This window comes from Sipha flava, unplaced genomic scaffold, assembly GCF_003268045.1.
Source record: "Sipha flava isolate LNK unplaced genomic scaffold, YSA_version1 85_pilon_pilon, whole genome shotgun sequence".
Taxonomy (NCBI): domain Eukaryota; kingdom Metazoa; phylum Arthropoda; class Insecta; order Hemiptera; family Aphididae; genus Sipha; species Sipha flava.
Window position 1 is genome coordinate 1,407,210 of NW_020273627.1, and position 14,199 is coordinate 1,421,408.

Here is a 14,199-nt window from a genome sequence, read left to right on the forward strand (position 1 = left end):
GCAAACAATCGAAATCAAGCTCAATGCAAAAATGAATACAGTTTAGAGTTTTCAAACCCTGTTGACAATGCCGTAATAACCGGGTGTATTGCGTGTGTCAAACACACGGGCCTATGGCCTTAACTTATAATAAGGCCCAATGATAATATTTTAAAAATATGTAGAAACCAAGAGAATTAAACCATTTTGTAATAATAATGACTTATGGAGATTGAAAAATAATTGATTGATTTTGTTTTGTACACATTATCGTACATCAACGTTTTTTTTACAGTCTGTATAATCGGAATTCAAAATAGTTTGGTTACAAATACGGTACGGTTTCTCTGCAGAATCTGAATGCGGGGAAGGGCTTTCATTTTACTTACACACGGGCTCAAGTTAGTGTAGTTGCAGCACTACCTGTTGATGATAATATATGTATATACTTGCATGAATAATTGTTTGAGTGGTTGCGAACAGTATTTTCAGTAGAAATTTAAGCCAAAATCAAAGTATCGGTTGATGTCAAGTTCAGTTATAAATATAATTTGGAAATTAAGTGACTACACATCCTGTCCCCCCTCCCAAATGGTACTTCTGCCGACCATGGGACTAGAGTACGCGTCCGAAAAATGAATTCACAAGACACACTCAGGCATTCGATACATGTTTATTATTACCAGATATCGAAACATCAGCCAAACCTTTCAATCGCGATACCTTTATTATTAGTAGAATTAGTAAATAATTTATTACTTAGCGAAACAAATTTTTCCGTTTTTCGTTTCAGCGTTAAGAACGCGAGCGCGATATATGTTATCCGACCGGCACAGATTTGATTCATTATAATGTAATTAATTTGTAGCAATTTGCAACACATTTTCGAAAATTTACAATAAATCGTACTGACGATACTTTAGTACTCATGCATTAGGAAGTTCCAACTTCATTTCCGTCCGATCAAAGCCAAACGTATGTTGTCATTCGTTGCAAATCACTTAAAAAATAATAACGTCAAATCAGGGTGCCAACTTCATGAACGTGTCGAAAACTGGCTGTACGTAGCAATCAACAGCTGCCCTCGTACCACATCATGTATGTACACTTGTATTACATATGATTTTGTACAGGTCTTACGCAAAACCACGGCGCTCCACAATTAGTACCGTTACGAGAGGATTGCGAAAATTACAAACACGAAGCAGTTAAGTATTTATTATATTCGTTTCGAGCACTTATTTAAAGATGGTAGTAGCATTGTATGTATCTACGGCGTAGATTCTACGCGGCCTATGCACCTACGGGAACGAGGATTATGAACAATAACTGCGTTTCAACAATGTTTATCGTGCATTACACTATTACCATAAAATTCATTACACCGCTCTCATTAATATTATACGCGTAGGTAAAAGGTAAATGTTACGCAAAAATATGCGTGCGGCAACAAGCATGTAATATACTGAATCGACCATAGTTATTATGATCAGGAGACCTCTTAAAAACATCGTTGTAATTACGGCGTAACGTATCTGTCTACACGTATTGCCGTGGAAACCACTGGTGAGCGATTATATTCCAATCTAGTTGCACGCTAATAGTATTTATTAGGGAAAATACACGATGTTTTAAGTCCGTCGATACAACGAAATTAACGTTGCTACTGTGGACACGGTAAAACTTTGCCAAAACATCAACTGTATTGGTACACTCACCTAGACGATTTATGTCCGACGAGGTCACTGTACGACAACATCGAATTCATCAAATTATGAAGTGGTCAAATTGACCACTTGCGATGACACAACGATTGACGCTAAAAGGGCCGCCACTCCCTCTTCATTTGAATGTATTTTGTTGTTATTAAAATTGTATGTACACAATCAAGATATAGTAGACGTTGAACGCGTAAAAGATTATTCTGTCAAACACATGAAGAATGTTTTATTTCCATATTAACTATATCTGATCATCTGTAAAAGTAAGGCGTAAGAAAATTAATGATTTTATACTTAATCTGTTATGTTTATTTAGAAAAATGAAATTATACATTTAAATTTGATTTTAATTGACATTTATTTTTTTAGCTACCTTTATCCTCCTTCCCATCACTAATCTTAATGACTGAAATGTGAAGGTACGAATGAATTGAAATGATCTTTAACGTATACTCACAAGAATATTCATACAATTTCGCAATGGTAAAATGATTTTTGTACACATGAAAATGGTCATGATGGATATTTACATACGAATAGGCATTCAATTCGGATTTTAATAGTAAAACATAAAATTATTATTTCAGTTATATACCAAGCCACTAATATTATTTACATAGCATCTATGTTTTTAATCAAATTCTAGACAAGGCAATGTTTAATAATTGTAAATACTTCACGAATTGTCAAAACTAAAATACAAAATTACAATAAATAAGTACCTATATACTATATTTGTGTACCTATAACAATCGACAGAAAATTAAATTGTTTAAATTTCAAGGTATTCTGCTAAAACCGTGAAAATAACACTTAAACGCAGGTTTGATGGCTTTCGAAAACGAAGTGAATGAAAAGAATATCAACCCATATAAAATAAGTGGATAAACTATGCTCAACCATATAGAATTTAAGTGATAGTCGTAACTCATATTTTAATTAAATATTCAAGTCCGTGAAAGATAAACAATACCTTAAACGATTAAATCAAACCGGGGAGGAGGGAGGGTGTAAATTATCTATGAAGACCACGTGCAAGAGAAGATTACGCAATGTGATGCTATTCCTCCGTAAGATGTACCCATAGCTTATACCCCTCATTTCGGTCCTGGTTCCTCGAAGCAGCCAAAAATGTTATTTGTTCGCTTTCCGTTCGTTCACGCACCCGTTCGAAAAGTTTTGTAGCGAGATAACAGAATACAACAAGTATTATCTGTGCTTCTTTACTACCAAAATGCTCTCCAAAACTATTGTTGTCATCCAGCTTAAAGAACGCACGCATGCGACCAATTTAAGCGTAGGAGTGTTTATCGTGAAGATTTGATGTTAATAATATATCAGGCCGATTTCAAATCCGAACTTAAATAATATTTTTAGTAATTTTTTTTTCATAGTTTTATTTTTAATTTCATTTTGAAGAACTTTTGTGCATAAACAAGAACACGCAATTCAAAATAAACAATTATTATTAAATGATTCAATTAAAACAACCAATCGGTGTACTGTAAACGAATATCAATCTGATGTTGATAATCTAGTCGAAAATGAGACTAAAACATCGCACTTCAATTTGAAAGCAATTTTACCGTGTTCTGAAGTTTACATCAATGAAATCTTCCGCACAAAGAAATGTTTTTCTGATCACTATAAATCATTCACGCGTGAACTTGATACAAATGTATTTTAATATTTATTATTTTTTTTTCTCCGTGTCACATTTTCGTTTTACGTGACTTTCAAGATACGACAATATTACGATTATTTGTATATATAAAACAGTAAGCTGATTGACTGCTATCAACGCACAGCTCAAACCATTGGACGGATCTGGCTGAAATTTGGCATACAGATAGCTATTATGATGTAGACGTGCGCTAAGAAAGGATTTTTCAAAATTTTGAATTTAAAGGGTTGAAATCGGTTTAATATTTTTTGACCAAGTCGATAACTGCGCTATTGAAAATGAATTATCTGTATATATAAAACAGTAAGCTGATTGACTGCTATCAACGCACAGCTCAAACCATTGGACGGATCTGGCTAAATTATGAATACGCCAAAATTGAAACTGAAAGACTAAATTACATCAAAAACAACCAAGCCAAATTGCGTGCAAATAGTTATATTCATTTAAAAGATGCGATTGGACGACAAGACATTGAAGCTAATCAGTTAGGCCAAATGGTTATACTCCCGTCAACTTTTACTGGTGGGCCAAGGTACATGCACGAAAGAACACAAGATGCTATGACCTACGTTAGACATTACGGTCGTCCTGACCTTTTTATTACTTTTACATGTAATCCTCGCTGGGACGAGATAAAAAAGCTCTTACTTCCCGGTCAAAGATCATATGATCGACATGATATAATTGCAAGAGTGTTTCGGTTAAAAGTCAAAAAGACCATGAACTTATTGACAAAAGGTAAAATATTCGGAGAAGTGAGATGCTATATGTATTCAACAGAATACCAAACTGTAGAGAGGTTCAGGTAGTTGTAAGCTATAACTTATCGAATAGGTTATGATAATAATCATTATCTTAAAAACTAAATTAATATGTATAAAATATTATTTCAAAAATCTTAATTAATTTAAATTTCAATAGATTTAACAAAATTTAATCTTGGCAGGTTACATACATTTATATACTTAAACCCGGCAACGACGAGTAATTCAGCTAGTAATAATATAACAATTTAACTAATTATCCGCAAGAACGTAGTACAAATAGCATTTCACCTTGATACACTTATATTTTATAATTTACACATTTTTCCAAACTAATTCAATAAAATAATTCAATTTTTTATGGTAAACTACACTATTTAAGTTAACAGTATATTGAAAAAGTTAAACCTCTATAATTTTTTTATCAACTTTAATTTCTTAATTATTATAACATTTTCCATAACACATGCAAGCAATACTTAAATTGTTTTAAATGTCAAATACAAAATATGTTATATTAATATAAAATTTTAAAGAAAAACGGAAAATTATATTATTTATATTGAAGTTAATAAATTAAACCTGTAATGAAATTACTTATTGACCGTGTCTGTAAATAGTTTGGATTTAAATGGAAATAAAAATAAAATTATAAACCGAATGAATATTTAAATTAGTTTCAAATACTTTTTACTGCCTTTTAAATTCTGTGCGAAGCAAAAAATATATTGATTATGCAATGAAGTCCTTTTTTCCTTTTTCCTGTGGAGTGAATTTGCACAAAAACTCACACAGTATTTCTTTAGGTCTGAAATTTGACAAAGATATCTTTTGATATTTCCAAATAATAAATTGATGATAATAATTAATAACAGAGGAAAAATCGATAAAATTATTTGAATTCCTTAAAATCAAACGTTTTTACAAATAATGTAATTTATCTAATTTGTAAAACGTTTCCTATATCCTGTAATCAAACTTTCAATATCATCAAAGTGTGAAAATCTAAAGCACTATTTTGGTAATAGTTTTAACAAATTATAAATGTAAGAAATATATCTAACAAATTATAGGCATTAACATTGTTAGTTATAAATTATAATTATAACTAGTATTAATAATAACATGTATATAATCGATTTTTTTTTATTTAATATTTCATTGAGAATAAAATCTATAAAACTTTTTTAAAACATTCATCATGGTAAAATGCATTATAATCAAAATTACGAGTATATTTAATAAATAAATATTAAATAAATAATTATTCCATATGAATCTATCAAACCCTATACAATTAATAAAAACTACAATATTTATTTCTATTATACATTGTGAAATGTTCTTATTGTCAATGAATTAGTCGACAGTCGTGTGTCTATCCGAAATACAACTACAAAACATAATCTTTTTAGTGCAACAGTGCACCATATGGTTACAGTTTAAAACTTTAAATCATCGAGTAATAGTAATATTGTGTCGTGTGTACGCATAGTGGGTATTCCATATGAGTGCGCTAACATTTTTTATCCTAAAGTAACTTGACAAAATTTCATTTTAGATAGCGAGTTATGTAGTTCGCGTATTTGTACTCTCTCGCTTGGCAACGTCGTTACGCGCTCTCGACGAATCAAAAATATCCCTCAACTGGCTATGAAAAACTGTACGGGCTACAGGTCATATTACGTGGTTTAAATAACACCATTATACTGATGTTCTACAAAGTGTCAGTAGTAGAAACTTTGGAAACTTTACGCTGGCAAGATATCACGGATGAGCACTTTTTATCCACAGTCAATTTTATTTAACTAAAAGGACAGCCGAACCTCATTCCGGGGAAATCAACGTGAGCAAAATTACATAGGCTCTGGCTTACACTCGTGTCCGAATTCAAACCTACACAAAAATACACGCGAAATTTAAACTGGTATTTATAAATTTGCATTATATAGTAGATATTCAATACATAGATTTGGATCAGAAACATCATTCAACGTTACAATACAGTTTTGTTGTGACTACAATTTTTAGGACCAATTTTTCTAGTATAGTATTTTATACGATTGGATGAAAATGACAAAAGACATAATTGTAGCTAAATAATTATTAAAGTTGAAAATGTATCGTATGGTTATTATTTACCAAAACGTGACTGGGCAGGTGTTCACGTAACAGTTTTTGCCTTTCACTATTTGGCCTCTGGTGCGTATGATGGGATTTCAAATCTAATCTTAAGTGTACATGTATTGGGTGAATGATAGTATTACGTTGTCTAAGGCGCAAGTCAGCCTGGAAAGGTCTTACCACCGCAAAGACAAAAGAAGAATAGCGACTTTCGATGATGGTCTGGTGTGGTGTTTTACGGCGGTAAGATTTAGTAACAACGTGAAAGGACGGTGATATAGAATATTCTACGAAAATCGAATCCAAAACCTGTTTTGTGTTTTGATATACACCACAAAGCCGAAAAAAAGCTATTATTGATAAGACGATGACATAAGAGAATAATATCCAATTAATTAAGCTATCAATGGGATGGCATAATTTTATATAATTACGTCATAAAATCGTAATTATATTACATATATATATAGAAATGTGAGTTTGTATTATACAGTGGTATAAAACTGTATTATACAAGGTATTAAACACATGGTATAAAATTATTCAATACAGACGATATAAAAAATAAAAAAACTAAGGCGTTATTTTTAATAATCAACTATTAATTTTCTAGTAGTACCTATAGAATAGATCTCCAATAAAGTACAGTATGAATATAAAAATTAAAAATATACAATATTATTGTAATATGTTAATTTAACATTTAGGTATCAGAAATTACTTAAATCATTTACTGTACTATTATAATATTCAAATAATGTAAATATAGGTACAATGAGATAGTATATAACTATAAAAGTATTATTATTATTTTTATTAGAAATTATTATACTTTTTTCTATATAAATGGCACAAGTAAAATAAAATTCAGTTCACTTAAAAGTTTTTACACCGTAGTAAATAGTTTTCAGTATCTCCGAGTATAATATTACATTGACGCAAACTTAATACAAGAATTACATACATAATTTGTACAGAAATACACATACAATGCTTTTGATACAAAAAAGTTTATGTATAGATTTATAAATAGGTAAGAACTTATAACGGGCATGAGAAAAATATAAATTCGAAAATACATGTAATATAAGCTATTGATTTCGTCGTTTCTTCACGCGCATATATAAAGTATTATAGTTTTAAAAAAGGTTTTTTTGTCCAACACAAATGGTAATTTAAAAAAAAAAAAAACCAACTACAACAACCGTGCAAATCACTCTCAGTACCTACTCAACTATTTGTGCACTAGTCAGGTGAATGTTACAAAGCCGTTTTTGATAATATTATATTGATTTTCATACAACGCTATAACATAGTATAATACTACTCGATCATCATAAACTCGTTTCTCCGACCAAAAAGAAACGGAACGAACCGAAGAACAAATAAAAAATTATATGTCTACATGCACACACATAAACATGATATGTAATAAATAAAAAAATCGCAATTTAATATACAGTTTTAGCCACCAAAAACTTGTAACACATGTCCGAACAAACGATTCGGCCGATCGGTCGAAAAACAATATGACGGTGGCGTTTCCGAGGGTTTTTTATCCTACCCCACCCTGCCTACGGTAGTGGACCGCAACCATGGTCAACTCACAGAAGACACCGCTTATCGCACCGATGAAAATCAACGTTTTCGCCGTCAACACATGGCATGTTCCCCGTGTCGTATCGAATCGGTACACACATGCGTGGTCGGTCAACGTATACGCGAAACATGTTTATGCAAATGCCATTCGTATACCAAGTTGATTAAACCGAATTTAATGACGGCGTACGCGGTGTACATTCGGTGATAAACGTATATTCTAGCATAAAATTAATACTCGGTCGGACCAGCTCGACGGGGTGCCCGTGATCGACGTCGTAAAAAAATGTTAATTATTTTCGTTAATATCAACGATTGGTTACTATAATATTGTCGGCATATGGACAATAGTGTGGCGTTGATGAAGTTTTCATTATTGCATTTTATTTTTTATTTCCCAAATTTGCTAATACGTGTGTACAACAATTCCTAAACGTTGAGTGCTATTTTAAACGGTTCGTTTACCGCGGTTTCCACGAAAACAAAATAATCATGTATACTCGAAACGGAATGAAAATCCTACATTTATCCCGTTTGAACTGATCATTTCGTTGTGGTTCTTATAGTTTGTAATTCGACGATGCAAAATTAAATCACGAGAAGATATTTATCTGATACATTAATCATTGGTTCGTATTTTTCGTATCCGAATGACATTTCTGTGCATATTCTTTTTATTTTTTAAACGTTTGTTAATTTAACTTTCTCAAGTTTTTTACAACCGCCGTGTTAATATCAAGTGTAAAATAATATTTTTTTAAAGTAATATTCTACATACCACATACGAGATAAAAATATTATACTTTTTTATCTTTTCAATAATAACAAATACACAAATATTAAATAAATGTCGACAAACATTTTCCATCTATAAAACACGTTTTTAATTCAAATGTCACTACTGAGTTTTTAGTTTTAGTTTGGTGTTTGATGGGAACAATAAGCGGGACATGAGTAAAACAAAATGTTTGAATTACAAAAATATGATAAAATTGTTAAATATAAATTTACAATCACATATGGAAAAAATTAAAAAGACAAAGCACAATAGTATACTCAAACGATAAACGATTCACTTACACGATATCAATGTGGCGCGAAAATTCAGAGTTTTTTTATTTACAGTTCTAATTTCTATGTTGTATTACGTATAAAAAGCAAAACATAATACGTTAAAAAATAATAAAATAGTTTTCACGTGTTACTGAATAGCTGCTTAAGCTGCTGAAAAGCTGCTAACTAGCTAGCTGCTCATGCAATTTTTTTATTTCGATTTGAATTTTTGGTTGAAAATGAAAAAAAAATATTTATAGTATAAAAACTGTAAGTATTAAATACAATGTAGATGGCAGTGCGAGAACGAAATCTTTAGTTTCATAGACCCACTTAATGAGAATCTATCGACTAAATAAAAACGAAAGAAAAAAATATACTGTTTATGTATTTCGTACAAGCTAATTCGTTTTTCAAGAAGTTAGAAGGAACGCATATATCAACAATAGCAACAAGTAAGACTTATCAAATTATAGTGAATTTGTATGCCGAGATTAGTTACTAAAATATTTTTTGTAATTTCATCTGCCAGTGCTAATATTCCAATTATATTTTCGTATGATCACAAAAAAAATATTGTTACGATGTAGGCACTGCAGTGAATTTTGGTAGTTTAATTCGTAAGATCAGCAACGGATTCGATTTTAACAAAAGCGTCAAGATCCGGACCAGGATTTAATTTTAAAATTTCAACCCTTTGAGATTCCGAGTCAAATCGACATTCCAAATGCTATCGTCAATTAGATGGATTGATGGAAAATATGTAAACCAATAGTATTATCGGCAATAATTAAGCGTTGGTCAAAGATAATTCGTGGTCACATGCGGTTTGGATACAAACGTACGCTAAGTATAAGTTAGTACCGATAACTATTTTTTAAGTCTTATTACACGGGACCGTTTTAAAAATGATTTTCGAATCATGTCGTACGTTTTTGAAGGACAACCTAATCATCATACATCTAATTTTATATTTTTTGTATTTTTATCATTATATTATGTTTTCAGGTTATCAATATCATATATCTGCATTATTATAAACTCCAAACTAATGTAAGCATTTAGAAATGGCTTGTGGACCGTTTACATTGGCTATACATATTTATATGGTTTTATATTACGAGTACGTTACGCCAAAATGACTGACTTGATATATTTTACTTTATTTTGATTAATGACTTGTGAGAAACAGTTTGATAGCTTAATAAATTAAAAATAAACAACAATTATTTTAAAAACATAAATCCTATAAGTTCCCATTACAACATTTATAGTATAAATTTAATTTTTTTTTTAATTCTTCGTATTAAATATATTTAGTTGAATTCTATCTTTTTTTTTGTATATTTCTGTAAAATATTCAAATCGGATGGTTTAAAATGACCGATTTTGGAAAAATTATCTCTATGATAAAATAAACACTACAAAAAAATTGATTACTAAGTACAGATAATAAAATAATTTTGGTAATATTTAACTCGTGTGAATTTCCGTTAGGTTAAGTCCGTGTTCATTCTTGTTATATCTCGTATTGGCGTGTACAGATAACTGTTCGATGAACCATACATTCTAAGATATGGTCATTTAGTATACTGTATATTAGATTATATTAATTTATATTATTAATTATATTTCTGTTTTCTATTAAGGCGTTTATAAACGATAATAATAATAAAAGTATAGTTTTAAAAACCATAACGATAGAAGTACCATAACAATAACATCTAATAGGTACGAGACAACTGAAAGGGTAACTTGTGACATGGAAAATAAGTCCGTATATGTTTTCGTTCAACAGAAAGAGGTTAACCACACTACCCGTTTCTTGACTTCCACCAACACTGAATCACATACACATACACATACACACATGACCGGAAGAGCCGAATAACTACAGGGGTGAAAACTCGGGATCGGGATGCAGGAAATGGTGTATTTGTTCTGGTATTGACACGAGATTTATTTTAGGCTATATGGACGATAGATTAAAATAAACTGCCGCGGACTGGTTCAAACCGAGGGAAACGTTCCCGGGTTTTTACTTATTTTGCCGGATTTTCCTTTCCTCTACATACACATACACGCACATACATCATGCCATAGAATCGTGCCGCTTCTGCTATTTCGAATTCTACCGATCATTGTTTATAATTTACGACGACGTCACATAAATAGTACCTTCAATCGCGTGTGTGCACCAGAGTTATGTGTAGTGTAGAGCGTTAAAAAACATTATATCAATAATAGTAATAATAATAACAATAATAGCAAAACAATGATTTACATTTACATTCAGAATCACAGTAGTTAGTGTATATAGAAACGATCGGGTTTTTTTTTTATGCATCCAAACAATTAATTTGATCCGCACGAATTTTTACTGTCTGTTCGATAGACATAGAAAATATTAACAAAAATCTAAGATAACTGTTTGATAACGAACGATTTTGTAAATCATTTTTTCGTCCAGTGAGTATTGGCTTTAATAATATATAGCAAAAAATATAGTTATGTTCAAGAACCGGTAGCGTCTACTTTAACAATGTACGAAAAATATATTTTTCTTTTTCCCAACATCGCACTACTTAAACTTTTTACTTCTAGAGTTGTTTACGTTTTTTTTACCACACTACAGCTAGCATCTGCATGGCATCGCAATAATGACTACAGAAAAAAAAATAAAAAATTCTTTGTTACACACTTGATGAAAAAGAGTTGTGCCATCAGTTTTAAAATGTATATTATTTTATTCAATAGTAGTAACCACGGTGCAATTATATTTTTAATTTACAAGATAGTGTTTTCGGTATTATGAAAAATGACAACGATACTAGTATATTCTCAACGTGTGAATACTACACAACACGCGACACTGCTGTTGTTTTTGGACAGCCGAGTGATAGACCTCTCACACCTATTATTTTACGATATACAACTATAGACTTTATACCCCCTCTACTTGTTGGACTAACTATCTGGACATAGCTATATAATTACAAAAAATATTGAAAATCAATAAAATCAATCGATATATTCTTTAATAGTCTATATTATGCGAAATATTCACAAACATGGAAAAAAAAAATTCCATTATTTATTATAATTCACAATTTGTAAAGATTTCGAACCTCCGTTTAGTTACACAAACCCAAAAATAATATGTAAAAAAGATATTACTCCAACCTTTAGTTATAAATAATTCAATTTGAATAAATGGAATTTCTGTTAATACTTTTAAAGTGTAATTTTAAACGTTACGATTCTTACGATTTCCACTATGATTCGTTTCGTGAAAATATTATAACATCGATTTTTGATTTATGGTTAATAATCAAATATGATGAAGGTACATTATTTTTTACACGTTTTGAGATGATTTAACGAATAATCAAGTGTATTTCACACCGTAATGATTTATCACAGAGACATATCGTTTTTATCTGTGATTCTACCTATGTCTTGACCTCGATCGCATTAATATATAGTTTTATTATAGTGGATTTTCACTTCTATTTATAGTTTTATGAAATATTATACTTGTTTTTGTTGTATATCTTTAATAAGTGTAATATTAACCGAATATATTGTTAAACATAATAACGGTCGAGTTTAATTTATGATGGACTCATATCTTGCATTCATAACATTAACGGTCGTTAGAAAATGACGAATGAGAGTACGTCGTGCATTCCTTTGCATAATATAATATAATATTATACGTTTGGTTTAATTAAAACGTTTAACTATAAGAATCAATGTTTACGAGATGATTAATTTTGTCATTACAAAGTTTATTTTCAGTTTTCATTTTACTTACGTTAAAATTGAAAGTAAAAAAGCCATATTAAACACTATTATTGTTCCTTCTTTTTCATAGAATGTATAATGATTTAGAAATATACTTATACTCTAATATGCAGTATAAGTGAGGTAAATCAAATATCAATTACATAAAATAAAATAAATTAATAGATTATATGATTAGGTTATGAGTTAGAGTCTTGTACAACATGATTAAAAAAAAGAAACTATATATAACTTTACCGATGTTCTGTAAATAATATAAATCAATAGTATTTGATTATTTTTTTTTGTTTTAAATATATACCTCCATGTATTTTATTAAAAATACATGGAGTCTATTTTTATTTCAGAACTAAAACACTGATTATCATTCTTAAGGCGAAGATTACATGTACACGATACCTTTTCTGTGCTACGACCAATCGTTTTTATGCAAAGCAAAATTTAATTAGTACATCTGCCAGAAAATATAAAATTAACTTTGATAAAATGATTACCTGCACCTCAATTAAATATATTGTCATTCGAACTAATACATTTTTGAGATTCATATTATTCATCGAATCATAAGCATAAAATAATATACGTTGTACAATCATATTGTTATAGTTATTATAATCAGAGTTCAGATTTTTATGCATTTACATATTTGTAATGAGCGTAGGAAGTTTTATGGGAGTAAACAATGTAGACGATTTACAGAGAATGGAATGCATAGAAGAATGCATAGGAAAAAGTTTATTTTGCATATAAATGCATATTTTAGAATGCATAAATATATTTTGTATAAAAGTTCATTAAAACAATTATTATATTTTTATATAAGTATAATAACTAAATTTTAATTTATCAAATATACAATATAACAAAGCTTCTATTACAAAACCTAAAATTCTTAATTGGATCACAAAAATATAGGAATTAAAGTATTAAAACCAATAGAATTAATTATATCAGAAAAAAACAATGAAATATAGCTTCCAGTAAACTTCACTGTTCATTCTTTGAACACTTTGAATACTTTTAAAGTATGCATCACTGACATCAATAGATGTTGAAAGATCGTTTAGTATTTATAAACATATAATAAGTGATAAGACAAATATGACACCTAATCACATAGAAAAATAAATTATTATTATGAATTATTTTTATAACAAGTAAATAACGTACATTTTTATTATAAATCAAAACGTTTTTAATAACAACTAAATTTTTATTTATTTATTTTTATCATATTTTTTGAATAGTTTTTTTTATTAAATAAATAAATTAATTAATTAAAATAAAATAAATTAAATATATTTAAATACATTTATTTTGGGTAAAAATAATCGAACGCTGATAATAGTAAAAAAAATGTGCACCATAAAGCCACAAAAAATATCACTTGTGATAATACTTGACCGGAACAAATGATTTAAATGGTATTTGGAAGTTCCTTCCTTGTCAATTATTTGTAAAAAAA

General features: G+C 29.6%; 1 protein-coding gene across 4 annotated transcripts in view; it reads right to left on the reverse strand.

Annotated features, from left to right (window-relative positions):
* The window catches only part of LOC112693348 (lachesin-like), a 142,942-nt gene that overhangs the window by 104,447 nt on the left and 24,296 nt on the right, over positions 1-14,199 (reverse strand). For 2 of the 4 annotated variants that reach the window (XM_025568355.1, XM_025568354.1), the window contains exon 1: positions 1,698-1,885. The exons of the other annotated variants lie outside the window; for them this stretch is intronic. The gene's annotated coding sequence lies outside the window, so the exon portion shown is untranslated. Of the gene's footprint in view, positions 1-1,697; positions 1,886-14,199 lie in introns of those variants that run through there. 4 annotated transcript variants of the gene reach the window in all.